We start from the raw sequence: 6,476 nt of genomic DNA, 5'->3' as shown, positions 1-6,476 counted from the left end.
CCTGGCCAGTAACTTGGCATGAGCAACGGCTAGGCTGCTAACTATAACATCTATACAGAACCTGAATGAATGAGAGAGAGAGAGAGTGTGTGTGTGTGTAATAAGTAGTGATAGAAGTAAATAGCAAAACAATGTTGTTTACTGTTGTCTTTTGTTTTGTTATGGTATTTACAATAAATGTGGCATCTTTGCCTTATCCCTCTTAATAAGATCCTGCTGGTTTTTATTATATTGGTATAACACCTAGCCCCACCCCAGAATCCTCACCCTCAGCCAGAGCCCTCACCCCAACCCTCCGCCCCAGCCCATAGCTGCCTCCCACACGCCAAACCCCTCCGCCCCACCCCTGCCATCATCACCTCCATAGTGGTGCACATAACAAAATTCATTCCACACATGAGTGTAAAAAATTAGAGGGAACATTGGTGGGGGAAACAAGACATGCACATAGTGTTTCTGTGTTTCACAAAAATCAACAGTGTTCTGCCCAGTGATGCTCAGAGCATCCCCTGATATTCTGGAGTTGGTCAGATGTGATGGTCACAGAGATCACAGTCAGGCTTTTCCAGGGCTAGTTTCCACAATACTCTTGTTATCATCCCCCTTCCACGGCATCCTCCTTTGCCTTTGTAAACTCATCGGGTTTGGTGCAGATCCAGTGTCTCTCATTGGTGCACCGCGAGCTGCTCACCCCATTCTCATCATTTAGATACCCGCAGTCTCCTCCTCCTCTTACCTCAAACCTGCAAGACAGAAGCCAGGGAGCTGGTGTCAGGCAGGAGTTGGGCATTTCCCATCAGTCACAGACAGGGGGAGACACTCGCACAGTGCTGGGAGCTGCTGCACTCCCAGCCCCTCATGATTCCCCTTCCTGCACCAGCCACAGGCGCCTCTCCCAGCTCCCCAACACAAGGGGGCAGCTAGAAAGGGGACAGTGGCACAGCAGGCCCAACAGAGGTTCTTTGATCCACTGGCCTCCATGCAGCCTCTATGTTGGGTGGATATTTTAACCCCAGGTCCTGCTCCCCCCATACATCCAGCTGGGTTTCTATGGGCCCCAGCAGGCCCAACCCACCCAAACTGCCCCAGGGGGAGATTCCAGGTGAGTGTCAGCACGGTGAGGAGCTATTTCTGCTGAGCTAGCTCCAGCCTGTCTACTGGGCTGGGAGGCCTGATAGCGGCTGCAGTGCAGACAGACCCCCAAGCAGGCCTGCTAACAGATGGCCCCATGATGCAATCACAAAGGCAGGCTGCTTGGGGGTCTTGGAACACATGACAATATCTGACTGGGATCAAATAACTGGTTGTCAACTGACTGGCTTCCTAAGCCACTCTGGGCACATTTTCCAGCTTATCACAAGCCACCAAGTGCCTTTTTTAATACAATTCAGCGGTAAGCACCTAAAACCGACCATATTGGGTCAGACCAATGTCCATCTAGCCCAGTGTGCTGTCCTCTGATACAGGCCAGTGATAGATGCTTCAGAGGGAACAAACAGAACAGGGCTCTCATCAAATGATCATCCCATCATCCAGTCCCAGCTTCTGGCAGTCAGAGGGGAAGGAACAGAGGGGGGTGGGGAATAACCCAAGGGATGGCACCTCAGGCCCAACACCGCACTGCGAGGAGGAGCTGAGAGTCCCAGGCAGACACTGGCTTCCATCTATCACTAATGCACTGAGTACGCAAGAACCTGAGCGCTCTCTGGCTGGTTCCACAACACTGACTGGTGGATCGACCTGAACATGGTATCTCAGACACCGGGGACCCAAAGCCCAGGGAATGCAGAGATGGGAGAAAGACTCACAGGTCGTTGAATTCAGTGCCGTTGGCCCATTTCCAGGGCTGGCCCAGCTCCTGCTCCCTCCGGAGGCCGATCCAGTGGTCGGATTTGCCTTTATAGCGCAGCATGAAAGCCTAAAAACAGCAAAGGGAGAGGTGGTGTCAGAGCCCGACCCTGCTGCTCCCCCAGGCTCTGGGCAGGGAATCCCAGGTGTACACGGAAGGGCTCAGTGTTTCCAGGGGGTGGCTGGGGATTTTCTCCTCCCTCTTGCCCAGCTCTGGGTAATTCAGTATTAACCCTCCCAGCCCAAACCCAGCTCCCCTCACCCCAATCTGCCCTGGGCTGGGGCAGCTCTTGGGTGCTGCTGGGTCTAAGCTGCGCCCACCCCCCATGCAAGGCCAGGTTCTGTTTGCAAGCCCCGTCTTACAGAGCAGCTGAGCTCCCCTCACCATCGCAGGGGAAGGAGAGAGGAGACACAATCTACATTGGGGAAGGGCTAGGACTGAGAGAAGATGCCCTTCCCCCTATTCTCAGCCAGGAGGGGCCAGGGCCCAGACGTCCCCTCCCCAACTGGCTTGCACAGGAGCGGCTCTGGCTGTGTTGAGCTGCATGGAGGGGGGACTGAGAACCCAGCTCAATAGGCCAGGAGATGCCTGAGCCAGCTCAGCCTTAGAGACAGGCAGTCTCCTATTGGAGGGGGAGGGGAGGAAGAGAATGGGCGATCCCCAGGGTCACACACTGACGCTAGAGGAGCCCTAGGTCCAGCTAGGCCTGGCATTCAGCTGATGGCACAAGAGGAGTCACAGAGCCCAGGTCCTACTGCAGCAGCCACCACTAAGCCAAGGCCAGCGTATCGCAATTAGAGAGTCTCACCATGTCCTGCTCACTGTCGATCCCAGCCAGGGAGGCGCTGAGTGCAGAGCAGTTGGTCAGGCTGTAGTTCCAGTTCCCTTCAGTCTTTGAGAAATAGTAGCATCTCCCTTGGTACCCGACCCAGCCGTCCGGACAGCAGGGCACAGCAGGGGGGTCAAGAGCAGCTGAAGGAAGCTTAGATCTCTGCACTGGGAATGAGAAACACGTAGCGTGAGTGGGACCTGCTGCCTGGCCACAAAAACCATGGGGAGATGCGCCCCTACGTCCCAGGTTTTGAGATGCCTCAAACCCCTCAGCAGGTGCTAGGAGGGAGCCAGGACAACGATGAAAATCCAGCGCCAGAGTGGGGTTACCTGACCCTGGTCTCACTCTCTCAGGTTCACATTCAATAGGGTTGCAGCTGACTAATAGCTCATGCTTCGCATCCCTGCACAGAGAACTGGGCTCGAGCTCAGTGTTAGAGCAGCGGGTGGGTAGGGAGCTGCAGAGGGAGGGGACAGTTTTTGGGAGACAGCAGGGGAAGAACAATTAATGGATAAGAGGTTAACCTCAATACGATTTCTGGTGCTGCTCAGTGTGTGGTTTGTGTCACTCATTTCAGGGAGTAACTCAGCTGTGTGGGGCACTGTGGCATCCTGTGCTTCAAAGCAGCACCCTGGAACCCCCCTGTTCACCACTGTCATATAATTCTATGTTTTGTACAAAGTTTGCCTTGTGAGGCTTCATTTTAAAAGTCTTGATCTGTTGAACATTAATATCCTGTTGGATTGTATGTGCTGTCATTAGACAGGAAGTTATGAAGTTTTGCTACATGTGTTACAGAAATATGTTGTGAGGTTAGGAACACCCACAACCAGCCTTTCAGGTACAACCATGGAGCAGCCAGATGCTGCTGATGGCCCACTAAAGGAATCCATACTCCCAAGGTGTATCTCAGGAACCATATACAACGGAGACTTCTCAAAGAGAGCATGTAGACAATGAAGACTGCTTGATTCATGTTATAGCAAAGGATCTTTCCAGCAAGCTGGAAGAAACTATAAAAGAGGGGAAGTGACATCACCCTTTGGCCTCAATCCTCCCACAGCGCAACACCTGGAAACACATCTGGAGGTAAAAGACTGAACAGGGGAGGTGGTCCTAGGGTGGAAAGAAGAATCCCAGCCTGTGTATTAAGGAACTATACCATCTACCAGGGTCAGACACTGCTTCATTCAAATCCTGTCTAGTTTATAGAATCAGATTGCGATTTTATTTGGGCAAAACAGTACAGTTCTGGGATCCTAGGCTGGGGAAATTGCAGGGTGCGTCTCTATTATTAGTTCATGAGTGAACTGGGAGAAGCTGGGTGTGTCCCCTGCCTGTGGATGGTGGTGTAAGTACAGTACCTGACAGAGATTTGTGGCTTAGCAACAGCATCACAGTCCGAGAGGAAGCCTAGGTTGGAGGGACAGAGGGATCAGCAGCACCCAAGTTCCAGGTTGCACCCTGGGGAACCCGCCACAGGCACAATTTCACGTTTCACACCCTGTACCGAGCTGGATATAGGAATATACAGGCCCCCAGGAGAAAGGCTGCCAGGCTTGCTGGGCCCCTTCCAGTACTGCCTAGGAGGGACAGGGCACAGCAAGGAGCCTTTCAGATCTAAGAGCCTCTGACCGGCGCCATCTCCACCACCTGACCTCACTGTGTCCTCAGGGCTCCCTGCACCTATAGGAGTGGAACCCCAACCTCACAGATCCCACCTTACGCTGTGTGAGCTAATGCTGCCCATTCCAATGGGATGCACAGAGAGGGGGGATGGAGAGCAGAGAACTCACCTGCCAGGACAATAACAGCGATGATGAGACCTAAGAACACGATTGTGAGGGTGACTGTGCGGGCGACTGTGCGTCTCTTGCAGTTACGATGAGGTTCTGAAACAGAAAGACCGGTCAGCCAGGGCTGCGTGGACATGTCTCACTGACAGCACCAGGGCTAGAGCTGCCCTAGAACATGTGTAACCCGCACACCTTCTGGGTGCGATGTGGTCTCATCTAGTGGCACTGAGACCACTTCCAGAGAGAGATAAAATGAGTTTTCTCTACAGCCTTAGCTAACAGCCAGTTGGCTTTTAGCTCATGCAGTAAAGGCTCATGCACTAAGCTCCAGAGGTGTCCAGTTCAATCCCCCCCCAAATCAACAACTGGGGCCTGTTAGCATTACACACGCACCCTTCTGTTGACTGCTCCTTCCATCAGATACTCTGGGAGAGGAGCCCGGAGGCTCAGGCAGGCTGGGGCTGGCAGAACAGTCCCTCCTTCCCCTCAGCCCAGCGCCCTCCCCGGGCACCCCCAGCCAGGCTGTCACGGGGCCTGGTGAGCTCAGGGGCACAGAGACAAGGACCCGCATGTTCTGCTGACAAGAGCTCGAGCTGCCCCCTCATCCCCACCCGCGCTGTGCCCCCTGCTGAGCGCTGGCTGGGCCCACACTGCCGAATGCGCCTGTCCCCGCACACTGGGGTCTCACACTGGCCACACACAGCAGAAGGGGGGAGAAGGAACCAGGCAGAGCTGGGCCAGGGCTGTCCCAGGGGGTCTGACACACCCAGCCCAGGAGGGTCCCTGCACAGCCCCACGGGCACCGCTGTGTGCGCCAGGCAGCAGCTGGGAGCCGGGATCGGTGCCCTGAGAGCCCCTGGGGGAGATCCAGTCCCTGCTGCCCACAGACGGGGGTTGCTGGGCACTGGCTGCTGCCACTGAGAACATGGGCCCATGTGGGGCAGCCTCAGGGTCTCTCCAGCCTGGTCCCAGGCAGCGACGCCCCCTTACCTGGCTTCCCGCGCGTCTCCATCGCTCTCAGCTCTCCCCTGCAGCGGCTCCTGGCTCTCAGCAGCCCCGGCTCCGCGCTCCCTCTCGGCAACACTCGGGCTGCAGGCGCGGGGCGGGGGTCAGCTCCTCTCGGCCTGCCTGGGCCCCATTCAGCAGCCGCCGGGCCGGGGCGGGGGTCCTGGCCCTGCTCCTCCCCGCGTCCGGACTCTCCAGCCGATCTGACGGGCCCAGCAGGTCAGGGTCAGGGTCAGGGTCGGGGGCGGGCGGGGTTTGTGATTTCTCGTTCCCTGCCCAGCAGCCCAACCCCCCGCCAGAGGCGGTGCCACGGTGATTAAACCCCCTTAGCCCCATCGGCCCCTCCCACCCCGGGCTTCAGAGACCCGAGCTGCTACGGGCCCCCCCGCCCGGGCAGGCACCCAGCTGGGGGCGGGAAGAGCAGAGCCCCCCCTCCCCGCAGCAGCCCGGCAAGCGCCAGGGGGGGGGGGACGCGATGCCCAGGCCAGCCCCCGGGTGCCTGATTCCCATCAAAGCACCGGGGGGGGGGGTCACTGCCCGGCCGCCCAACAACGCGGGGGGGGGGGGGCCACAGCGGGCTGCAGCGGGGACGCTCCGGTGGCGGGAAGAGGCGGGGTGGTGCCAGCGCGTGAGCGGTGCCCCCCCAGCGCGTGGGGCTCGGGCCGGTCCCGAGCCGGGAAGGGCAGAAACGGAGGGGGCGCTGATCCGCGCGGCAGCCCGCGCCCCCCCTCCCTCGCCGCGCGCTGGGACCCGCCGGCAGCGTCTTACCTGGCGCCTGCAGCCGCGCGGGACCGGGACAGGAACAGACCAAGGGCCGCGTTCTGCGGGAGCCCGCGCTTTTTCAACGGCTCCCCAGCAAGCTCCGCCCACCTCCCCGCCAGCGCTCCCGCCCCAGCCTAGAGGGGCACCCGCCCCAACCACGGGCTTGGAGCGCTGGGGCCTGGAGCCGCCCCTGGGTGCAGTCGGCACCAGGGACTTTAGACCCGCCAAAATC

General features: G+C 58.0%; 1 pseudogene; it reads right to left on the bottom strand.

The window, feature by feature from the left end:
* On the bottom strand, positions 1–5,646 carry LOC123346314 (annotated as a pseudogene).
* Between the last annotated feature and the right edge of the window lie 830 nt (positions 5,647–6,476).

Source organism: Mauremys mutica, chromosome 12, assembly GCF_020497125.1.
Source record: "Mauremys mutica isolate MM-2020 ecotype Southern chromosome 12, ASM2049712v1, whole genome shotgun sequence".
Lineage (NCBI taxonomy): Eukaryota > Metazoa > Chordata > Testudines > Geoemydidae > Mauremys > Mauremys mutica.
This window is presented reverse-complemented; position numbering and strand designations above follow the sequence as displayed.